The sequence below is a fragment of the Primulina tabacum genome, chromosome 6, assembly GCF_025594145.1.
Source record: "Primulina tabacum isolate GXHZ01 chromosome 6, ASM2559414v2, whole genome shotgun sequence".
In the NCBI taxonomy this organism is placed as follows: domain Eukaryota; kingdom Viridiplantae; phylum Streptophyta; class Magnoliopsida; order Lamiales; family Gesneriaceae; genus Primulina; species Primulina tabacum.
The window spans coordinates 8,086,566-8,098,330 of record NC_134555.1 but is presented as its reverse complement, the minus strand read 5'-3'; the positions used below and the strand labels follow the sequence as shown (position 1 = coordinate 8,098,330).

At 32.2% G+C, this 11,765-nt stretch overlaps 6 non-coding genes across 6 annotated transcripts; all 6 read right to left on the bottom strand.

Moving 5' to 3' along the window:
• Positions 1 to 673: 673 nt before the first annotated feature.
• Positions 674 to 783, bottom strand: LOC142550402 (small nucleolar RNA snoR97). The gene has a single exon (XR_012821361.1). It is a non-coding gene; the product is annotated as a small nucleolar RNA snoR97 (small nucleolar RNA).
• A 98-nt stretch (positions 784 to 881) lies between these two features.
• Positions 882 to 997, bottom strand: LOC142550395 (small nucleolar RNA Z278). Its single transcript, XR_012821354.1, has one exon. It is a non-coding gene; the product is annotated as a small nucleolar RNA Z278 (small nucleolar RNA).
• Positions 998 to 1,312: 315 nt separating this feature from the next.
• Positions 1,313 to 1,420, bottom strand: LOC142550394 (small nucleolar RNA Z278). The gene has a single exon (XR_012821353.1). It is a non-coding gene; the product is annotated as a small nucleolar RNA Z278 (small nucleolar RNA).
• A 120-nt stretch (positions 1,421 to 1,540) lies between these two features.
• Positions 1,541 to 1,635, bottom strand: LOC142550393 (small nucleolar RNA Z223). The gene has a single exon (XR_012821352.1). It is a non-coding gene; the product is annotated as a small nucleolar RNA Z223 (small nucleolar RNA).
• A 54-nt stretch (positions 1,636 to 1,689) lies between these two features.
• Positions 1,690 to 1,782, bottom strand: LOC142550403 (small nucleolar RNA U36a). Its single transcript, XR_012821362.1, has one exon. It is a non-coding gene; the product is annotated as a small nucleolar RNA U36a (small nucleolar RNA).
• Positions 1,783 to 2,010: 228 nt separating this feature from the next.
• LOC142550404 (small nucleolar RNA snoR134) lies at positions 2,011 to 2,162 on the bottom strand. Its single transcript, XR_012821363.1, has one exon. It is a non-coding gene; the product is annotated as a small nucleolar RNA snoR134 (small nucleolar RNA).
• Positions 2,163 to 11,765: the final 9,603 nt, after the last annotated feature.

The following is an 11,765-nucleotide window of genomic DNA, read 5'->3' as shown; positions in this document are numbered from 1 at the left end:
GACATTTTAACATTCTGGTCCGCCTGTGCTTCAGTCTTCAAATAAAACTTTTAATTATATGATGATTTTCATTAACTAATGAATTTCTCAATAAGATGATTACAATTTAACCCGTCCATTGTAACAAATCGTCTACGTATCTTACCTAAATTAAAATATCTCGTCCACAAACACATACATAGCATAGTTTGAAAGTTGGAAAAGAAAACAACTGAAGGCAAAAAATTAAAACACGTTACCCCGGCGATGAAGTACCCAACACACATATATATTTCAATTAATTAAAATATTTAAATAATTTAAAAAATATATATTTTACACAGCATATTTTTTCTATAAATTTTTACATTTTAATTATTCGTATAAAAAATTAAAGTTTTTTTTTAAAAAAAAATATTTGAACACATCTTTACAACATCAATGTCACTTTCACAAATCTCATTTTGTAAAACCATAAAATGAAATCATCAACACATTTCGTCTCAACCAACTTACTCTCACCTTTGAACATGTTCTTGTAACCAAGTCCACCGATTTAATTTTTAAAACACACTTTCACAAAAAACACTACAAAGACGAGATCTCAACAAATGTACTCATATTTACTTGTAAAAACTTCAATTAGGCAGAGCCAGCTACAACTTCGATCAAATGAAATCTTGTCACAATAAAAGAATTTAGTGATGTTAGTTTGACTCCAATCCCATGAGAAATTTCAAGAGATGAAGCTGATGATTACACAACAATATTCGAGTTTTTCAGACCCTATACCCAATTCTTTTATTTATCAGGGTAAGAGTATAGTTAAACTCAATCACACAATGATATCTACAAAAAGTTCAAATCATACATACGAACGAAATGAAAACTTTAAAAATTTTGCCTCAGTAAATGAATATTTGATCATTTGTAATGCAGATTCACCAAGTGGGTTCTCCTGTAAAACAGGTACTTGGCTTCACTGCAACTCATTTACTATCCAACAAACATCATAGGCAGAGATAGGAATCAAAATAAAAACTCGATCTTGAAATATTTTATGGAACATATCACATAAAAGATTTGATCTTTCACCCAATATCATAGTGTATTCCCAGAAGAAACTAGAAATCGGCTTTCCACATAATTCTGTATACCTGCAACGAATCTACAACTCTTGATATCAATAAACCTTTTGGATCTTATTAACAAAACAAGTACAACTTCAGCAACAATCAATAATTTGCATATATCCTAATACTATGATTGAATTATGCATTTGCTATAAAAAAAAGAGGTGTTACAAATTTTAAAAAAGATACAGAGTCAGACATTCCAAGAAATTTCATTAAATGATGCAGCAACCCCAAGTAGGTTCTCCTTGAAAGCCAAGGACATGGGACCAGAAACACCTCAATTATTTGGATAAATCATCATGGAATACAAAACAAATGGCAAAACAGAAACTCATAGTATAAATTCAAGAAGAAGCAACAAAAACACATTAAAACAAGAAAACAAAACTGAGTTCAGCCTTAAAAATAATTGTAGTGGAAGATTTCAGAGGCTCAGATATATTAAACAGCTCTATCAATCACGTGTATTCAGAAGCAGAACTGGCATAATTAAGCTGTAGAACAATCATCACGGCCCACGAAATCCACAGAAAACAAAAACGTAACTTGTAATTAAATGAAAACAAAACTAAAATGGCTCATATTAAGAAATTCAACCATTTATCTCTTGTTTATACTTCAAAGATGATTAATCTCAGAAGCGCGGATAAATATTTAATCACTGCCAACTCATATATGGTAAAAAAATTGAAATTTCAATCGAATAAAAGAGAATATAGCGGACATTTTTAGAGGTAAAACAATACAGAAAAACGTAAAACCCCCACGTGAAGACCGCTTAAAATTTGAGCCTCCATGACTACACCTTTTTCCATGAGTTGTCAGAAAAAAAGCTAAAGGTGTGGTGAGGCAAACTGAATTGTTCAAAAACTAACGATTTTCAATAGGGTGAAAGAAATGTAGCCGCCGATTTGACACAGATTGGCCTTGAAAAAAGAAAGGTACAGAGGCAAATCTGCAACACTTGGCGGCGCCAATTTGGCACGAGTATTGGGGCCATTTCTTCAGCTTCGAATTTTTCCGAGGAGCCCGGGAGACAACGTGCGGATCATGTAAAATTACACAAAGTGAATTCAATCACACGAGAAACGCACAAGAATTAATTTTTTCAGCGTTGATGCGACGCGAATTGCTATGAAGATGAAGAAACGAGGGGAATTTGGGGTTGTATATATATATAACGATTAGAAACCCTAAAGGCGAAAAACCCTCAGTTGAGGGGAAGCGGCTGCCGTATCCCATTTGAAATTTATGGTCCAATTGACCTTAAGTGGGACGAAGCCCGTTGGACTAAATAATGGCAGCCCTTAACACGAGCTAGTCGGCCCAAAGTTCCCAATCATTGTCTCTCTCAAACAGTTAAACTTGTAAAAATTTTAATTCGATGTATTTAGAATATTTAATTGATTTAATTAATAATGAGATGCACATACATTATCTAATACAGATACAATTATATGTGTCTATTTTTATATAAAACAGACATATATTTTCGTAATGTATCTTTTTTTTCATGTTAGCGACCGACGCACGAATGTATGTAAAATATAGCACATGAATATTATAAAAAAATTTAATTATGTAAACTTTTTGGAATATATATTAAGGTAATGTGTAAATAAAAAATCTAATCTATATAATATGTGCAGAGGTGAAAAAATTAACATGTTTACAAATTGGTAACTTTTGTAAAAATATAAATAATTTCATTTTGAATGTAAATTAAAAAAATAATGAGGCTACCAAATAGTACATCATCTGGTCCACATGGATACATTATTCAGTTCACATGAAAGCATATAAGATCATATAATCTCAGTCCACTTTAGATATCAATTAATTAATTGTTATTCTAAACCAACAGATCAAACACATTTATAGATTTAGCAATATGACCAAGGTTGCATTTTGATCGATGAATTTCAAACGTATTTTGTTGTTTAGAGAATTCAGACCGCATACTTCAAATTCACACATTCCATGTTAATTAGGTGGATTTCAAGTTCACCAAATAATGATTCATTTGAAAAACTTTTTATACTTTGTATAATTAATGTGCAAATAATTAAGATATAGATTTAATATTTGATCTATTTTTTCATTGTTAACAATAAAATTATAATCGAAATCCATATCTTCTGGTGCAATCCAAAATTGTTCCCAACTGAACGACACCTTCTGCAGTTTGGGAAGATATTTCCTTGACCATCCAAAATAATTATTAACTTTAACTACAATAAATAAAGAATCAAACACCTTTTACAGCAAAGAGTCAGTTCAATCGAGTTCATTATATGTACCTAAAAATCAACAGACATAAGTAACTTTATGTTACATTGAAAATATCTTAGTTTAGGTGACGACAAATAGCATCGAGTTGTTTTAGGATTGAATTGCTATTTCTTTGTGTTAACGTGTTTCTAGTCTGATGACATGAAGTCAAGCTGGATTTTCCAATATTCAATATTCTAGTTGGTCTGCATATTTCTCCAACTAGTTATTATTAAGTCAGGATGCACATCTTTATGTAAGATCAAGTTGCTTTCAAGATTCATGCCAAAATTCTTAAAGAGTTCAAGCTGCGAATTGGCTTCTAGATGGCATACTTGCGCATCAAGTCAATCTGAATACCATCTAGACATTTCATAATATATTTTGATCAATCAATTCACAAAGAGTAATGTCTCCGGTTGATAAAGAATGTCTCCTAAAAATACAAATACATGCATATGATTTTGTCTCTCATTAATCAAATTTTCAGGAGTCGTTAATTGTCATATTTGGGTACATGTCAAGGTGAATTTATTGTGGCGTATTATGAAGAGAAATGAGACAAAGGACAACTTGTTTTTATGTCGGATATTAGTGCAAGTGATAGTTGATAAAGATCTTACTATTGAAGAAATTCAACTATATAAAGGCATTAATCAAGACCAAAGAAACTATTGAAAAATTCATAATGAGCCTTGATCAAAATCTTGAAAACTCTTATTCTTTCAAATATAAAGTTGTTCACCTTAGCGCACACTTATTTCTATATTTGATCTCTTAATATCAATTTGTGTTGCTCAATCAACTCAAGCTATATGTTTAAGAGAGTTGTGCTTTGGTTTATGTCTGAACCTAAGGTTCTATAGACATTTATTGATTGTGAACGTGTTGTAGAGATACTAAAAGTTTCATTATAGGCAGTGGATAAATCCTAACAGAAATGAGTTATTACAAAGTAGTAAAAGCAAAGTCTTTCAGTGGATTCTTTCCTTGAGTGAAAGAAGAGGGATATGTATACGGATATTGGCTACAACCTTTCATATGTCTTATGTTATTTATTTTCAGTTGTTTACTTCTATATGATTTTGTTATCTACCTGGTTATCTTGTTTAAAGTTTGTTTAGGAGAGTATATATTGTGTAATGTCCTGAAAATTTAAAAGCTCACGCGAACCACATGCACGCAAGTTATTAAATCCTCTTGTATTTTAATTAAATATTTTAATTGCATGAATTAATTATATTGTGCATATTTGCATGTTTAAAATATATTTTTCTACATTATTGCATTAAAAATTTATTTTTAAAGGTTATTCGAGTTGCGATCGAGGAACGGATACCATGACTGAAAAATAGAAAATGTTTTTATTAAATAATTTTTTTTAATTATTTAAAATATGGGTGATGTTTTTTCATATTTTTGAAAATAAGGGGTTTTGAGGTGATTTTATACGACGGGACGTAAATTTTATCAGTGTTGGTTTTTCAACAAAATACGAATGTTTTGGCAAACCGGCTAATAAATTCACAAACTTATTTAAGCAAAATTATTTTTAATATTTTAATTAAGCACTAATGGGCCTAATTAACTTTGTTAATGGGCCAAGACTTTGATTAGTGATTTAATTAGTTATATAATATACTAACCTACCCCCATAACCCTTACAAACCCACGCCTCCACCCTAGCAACACAATTTAGAATTTCTTTTCATTCCAAAAACCCACGGCACCCACAAGCACATCAAGGAGAGTTTTGTTTTGTCATGTAAATTCAAGCCATGATCGTTCGTCGTCGTTCTTCGATTTTTCAACGTAAAATTGTGCGTTTAAAATGCAAAGACACGCCATATTCTTATTTTACTCATTATCACACCATATTATGTATTTATGTATGAAATTGCATGAAAACAAGTTGCACCTTGCTATATTTTCGTAGACGCATCATATGTGATTTTTAAAGCATGTGTTTTGGTTCAAAAAATATGTTTTTGTGTGTTAGAAGGGGCTGCCATGATTAGGACATGATCTAGGATGGTTTTACACGAAAATGTGCTTGTGTTCGAAGGGCTCGGGTTGTGGGGGATTTGCTACTGGGCTTGGCTTTGGTTGGGACCATGGATTGGCTAGATTCACGTGAGGGGTCAAGGGAAGAGTCCTAGCCACGCTATGACTCGAGCCAAGGGGTTGCGGAGGAGTCCTAGCAAGTTAGGACTCCACCCGCGCACACCAGCACAAGCTGCACCATTGTGTGCAGCAGCGTGCAGATGATTAAGGAGCTTGGCCAAAGGGCTTTGGCTGGGATAGGTCGAGTTATTAGGGTCCTAAGATGGTGCATGAGGGGCTGGTTCAAGGGTTGGCTCGTTGGGTAAGCAGCTGGACAAGAAAACGTGGAGTCCTATCAAGTTAGGAAGTCTCGGCCATATGTGTTGCTGGTTTGTGGGTTCGGTTTTGGAATTTAGGGTCAGGTCCTATGGGTTCTAAGGGTCCAGGAGGGTGCCTAGAGGGGCTGGTCAGGGATGGGCTCGGTGGTGGCTCGGCTGGGAGTGTTCTAGTTGGGTTAGGAGTCCTAGATATGCTAGGATACTTATAACCTACACACATGCATGCAATTGGGTTAAGGGGCAGAAGTGTTTTGGTCGGGCCAGGGCTGGTTTTACTGGCTGGGCTTGGTCAGGATGGTTCCTAAATGGGTTGTCTAGGGTTTGGCTCAAGGTGGCTCGGGCGTGGCTCGAGTAAGTTTGGAGGTGGCTCGGTGTGTTTGAATATGTGTCAAAAACGAAAAGTTAAGAACTAAAATTGAAACCATGGGTCCACGGGTGTGGCTCATGATTTGAAAGGGTATAATAAATAATAAAAATATTATATTTAAAATTTGGGATCAAAATAATGAGGTTTGGATTTATCCAGGATGTAATCGTCGCACGAAACATTAATTAAAGAATTAATTGAAAAACCTAGTTTTAAGCTTAATAAAATTATGGAAATTTATATTTAAGCTCAAATAATTATTACAAGTCTAAGTTTTTAATTTGGGAATTTTATATTAAGGTTTAGTTTAATTTGAGATTAAAACGCATTAATACGTTACATTTAAAGATTAATTTAAAAGTCCTCGATTTATGCTAAACAAAAATACGAGAAAATTCATGTAAGCTTAAATAACTATTTGGGACATGTTAGAGTTAATGAAATTAAGAAAATTTCAAAAACGTGAAATTTTATGTCTAGTGGTAAAACAGTAATTTTATACCCGAAAATTAGTAAATGTCATGACAATGCTCTGAATGCTGTTTTATATGCTAATATGATTATTTTCAATGATTATGGATGTTTATGAATTTTTATATGTTAAAATATGTAATTTAATTGTTTATGGATTTAATATGTTAAAAATGTTTATTTTAAAAATGTTTATGGATCGTTGTATGTTCAAACGTATTTTAAAATGTTTATGGGTCTTTATATGTTAACATGTCAATTTTAAATGTTTATAGCTTTTTATGATGTTAATATGTTTATTTTTAATGTTTATGGATTTTTAATATGTTAAAATGTTATTTTAAATATTTATGATTTAATATGTCAAAACGTTTATTTTAAATGTTTATGATTTAAATGTTTATGATGTTAAAATGTTTTTTCTAAATGTTTAAGGATTTTTATATGTTAAAACGTTTATTTTAAATGTTTATGAATTTTTATTATTTAATATTAACATTTAAAAGATATGTTGTATGCTTGGTTTAAAAGAAAAACGATATTATATGCATGTTTTTATTAAGTGATGAGAATACGAAATGTTGAAGGACGTGAAGAGATTGTGACTAATATGATAATATGTTGGAGATATCGTGAGGGTTATGGTCCCAGTGGGAGCCCAATGATCATGTTTCCATGGATACGAATACGAATACGTTAATATGTTAATACGTTGGCCAAGGCCCAGTTGACCGGTGAGAGTGTTGCTGGTGTTTCCGCCGCACAGTACTGTGGTTTTCTCTAGATAGATCCATCGCCCAATACGAATACGAGTCACAATCACGATATGAATTCAACAAACACGAATACGAATATGAATATGATGTTATGAATATGTTGATATGAATATGTTTATGTTTATATGAAAATGTTTATGTTCAAAGTTGATGCATCATTATGAAAATGTTTTCATTTAAAGTTTATGCATCATGAAAATGTTTACGAAAATGTTATGTTTAAAGTTTATGCATCTTCATGAAGATATTTTAAGTACAAGTACTTTTATGGTGCATGTGTTCTGTATATGTAGTACTCGTTATCAAGATTATGGTGTGTTGAGTCTTTAGACTCACTAGGTGTGATTGATGCAGGTGATTATGATAATGGAAGTCTTGATGGTTGACCTTTGCTGGACTGAAGGTGCACATAACCCGAGGACTGACACTAGTTTTCCGCACTAGTTATGATTTATAATTTTAAGTGATGTTAAAGATATTTTTACGACGATTTATTTATGAGTGGTTTTTAAGAGGTTATAGTATGTGCTATACTTTTCAATAATGTTTTAAGTTGGTAAAACGTTTGACGATTTTATGCTTTAAACTATTCTCCTTTGGATTTTTAAATATTAGTGGTTGTTATATTTTAAAAATGGTGTCAAGGTATTTTAAAGTATATATATGTATATTTGGAATTATGGAGATTAAGGAGAAAAAAAATAAATTTCTAGCACGTTTTAAGAAAACGAGTAAAAGACGTTTTATATTGATTCAGTAGTCCAGCTGGAACCTTCCTACTTTGAAAACTCTTTTTCAATGGTCAAACTATGTCTACCTGATCAAGATAAAGACATTAATAATTTAATAACCATTTTTTAGCCCAAGTTTAAAATGAAAATTCTAAAAGATTTTATTTTACCCCTTATTTTACCCTCATTTAAATTCTTTTATGATCATAACAAGTAGTATTAGAGATAGTTTTCTCTACCTCTTATAAACATATACTCAATGACATCCTTTAACAGAAATCTAATTTTTTTCAAAGAAGATTATGATTGCAAATTTGTATGTAGACACATCTGACTGCCTAGGGTGTCAAAATCATACTCGACTTGCCAACCCAATACGGTTCAACCCGAAAAATCAGACTTGGGTTTCGGTTTGGGGTTTTCAGTTTTCCTACATTTTTATATATTGTATATTTTAAAAAAATAATATTTATTTTATATTTATATCATAATTTTTCATAATTTAATATTTATTTTGTAAATTTTTATTTTTAAAACAATTGTTTATTTGATTTAGTAAATATACATTAATTTTTTTACAATTAGACTTTCAAATTTAAATCATATATAAGGGATATTTTTTATTATATGTTTCAATTAAAATATTTTTTGAATTTAATTTATTTTAAAAAAATTTTAAAAAAATCAAAATCGGGTTGATCGGGTTGAGTCGGGTTAGTCGGGTTCGGGTTCAAGTTGTGAGTTTTCGGGTTGATTCGGGTTGAACACTTTTTAAGTAGTATTGTGCGTCAACCCGACCTCTTCCATCTGAATTGACACTCCCTGACTGTTCAAGATAATAACATGTGGTATGTCATCACTGACGGTCCAATTAAGATTATGAAGGCCAATATTGATATAGTTGTGTCTGAGGGTGCAACTCAAATAGGGGAAAGACACTGGTCCGAGTGGACCACCAAAGATAAAAAGAAATTCGATCTTGACAATATGACCAAGAATATTCTTTACAAAAATCTTGATAAAAATATTTTTTATTAAGATTAAGATGTGTTCCAAAACTAAAGAAATATAAGAAAATTGACTTAATTATGTGAGAGAAACTGTTGCTATGCATAAATTTGATCAAACTAAAATGTAACCTGAGAAAATATTAAATGAATTTGATGAAAGGTTTATCAGATATTGTTATTGAACTTGTTGCTCTTGGAAAATAATATTTTAATTATGAACTTACTTGAAAGGTTATTAGAGAATTACTACCCAGGGAATGGGATGTCATTACAGTAGGCATGAGAGAGTACAGTAGGCATGAGGTAGTCAAAGGACCTCAACAAACTTGAGCTGCATTATTTTTTTTTGATATCTTAAAACCTACGAGTTCGAAATGGGCATAAGAACATAAGAATATCCTTCTACCTCTCAGCCAACTAAAGCTTTGGTTTGAACTACCTCCACAACAAGTGCTAATGAAGAGTCATCTAACTGGAAATCTGTTGAACATATAAGCAATGAGGTTATGTCTCTTTGTGTTAAAATAATTAACAAATTTACGTGAAAGAAGCAACCTAAGTTCAATTCATATTTTAAAAAAGATCAAGCTTATGAGAATCAAACTTGTTTTAACTGTGGAAATAATGATCATGTTATTGCATAATGTAACATGCCTAAGAAATATGAAAAGAAGTCTTCTGAGAATATGAGGTACGGAGATAACAAGAGATTTTTCAAGAAAAATTAGGACCAAAAAGTTCTTGTTGGTCAGGAAAGCAAAAGCAAGTAAGCAGATTCAGATCCATCCGTCTCGGAGACCTCATCCAATTAGAGTGAAGAAGAGCAAGACGAGCGTTTGATGGCTGATGTTGAGCTGGAAATTGCAGAACTTGAGTTGGATACTGCCGATGACATGGTATTTGATTTTAGTTCTATTGAATTCACACGAGATGATATTATCACTACACTACATGGTATGATAGATGAGTTCAAAAGACTTTTACAGTCATTTGAAGAAGTAAAGACAGAAAAGAAAAGACTAACAAATAAGTCTAGTGACTCTAGATGCATGGAGCGAAAGAAATTGGACAATATTAGGGTAAAACTCAATCTAATGGGTACCGAGAATGATGATTTGGGTATATTGTTCCAAGCAAATATCAATGAGATAAACGATTGACACATCTAGTAAATTTTTCGAACAAGTCTTTTGTTTCTTTGTTAAAATGCATGAGAAGCAAAAACCAGCTGGTGACAGAACTGGCTTGAAGTTTAGCAAAAATGAATTCAATTTCACTGAGGCAAATACTCAATTGTGTCTGGACAAAGTCAAGTCTAAATCGATATACTTTGTTCGGTTCAGCACAATATATGAACATGATAAATCAAAAGTCCAAACTAGCCAGACTGTATTTTTTTTAGAATAAAGCTAAGCATAGAGGACTTAACTATGTTGAATCTAAGAGTTCTAAGTCTAGCAGCACACAGCTCAAGCATAGACAAATCACAACCGCCTGAAATAAAGATAAAGGTCGCTCGAACTTGAGACTAACATCTGTGATGTTGTGTACCATGTTTCATTGATAGGAACATAGAGATGTTCAAACATACATATGGATACTCATATGACAAGTTCACTGAAAAACCCTCCCTCAGAATTTTCAAGTGGCTATCATTTATCGAGGAGTTCGTGGTTATGGTTGTACATTATTAGTCCTTACGACCCGAAACAACAGTGAGGCTCTACGTATTAGTGCTACACTTTGACTCGTTTAACGGCTCCATGAGGGTTATCAGGTGGTGAGATTGTATGTAGTGGCGACATACATAGGAGTCAATGCATTGTACTCAAGGATTCACTTCTTACCTATAGGTGTAGATATCTTATGTGATCTAATGAGTTAATATTGCATGAAACTCTGGCTAGATCATCTTCTGACGTTCTTATATCAAGGAATTGATACATAGAACGAGGCTAAATAGGTTAAGCCCGGATAGAAGATAGATGGTATCCTGGATCACAACGAGTTTTTAACACACAACTAGTTATATCACCGAACAATTGAGGGTTACAAAAGTATTTGTTTATTTTTTTCTGTGGAGATAATCAAATTGAAGGAGTTGAATTTGACAACTTGAGTTTGATATGATTAAACTTTATTAGCTAAGAAATTAGTCACATTTCATTATTGGAAGTTTGAGAATTAAAATGCTAAAAACAATACAACTAGCTAACTTTATAGGGAAGTTTTCCAAAATCGGCAGTTGTCTGAAAGTTTTCAGTGGGTCAAAAATCAAGCCATATATCATAATAACGAGGTATTTATAGTCGCTACATAGATGATATCAGATTTTTATCCGGGATCCCGAAATTAATCAATAGTTGGTTTTAATACATGTGGAGAGTTTTGATTGACTTTGATTGTATAAGTATGAGCTTTTAGAAACTTGGAGTGCACAAGTCTTAGCTCAATTAAATTAGTTGGTGACCTACAAAAGGTTGGTCACATATCTATAAATAGGCTATACGAGCCTATTGTTAGATACAACTTTGCATTATCAAATTTTTTAAACCTCTCTCTCACACACACCAAGTTGACACCTACTTTCTCTCACTTAAAGTTTCGGGCGTCGTTCTTATTCTTCACCTTAATATCAAAATT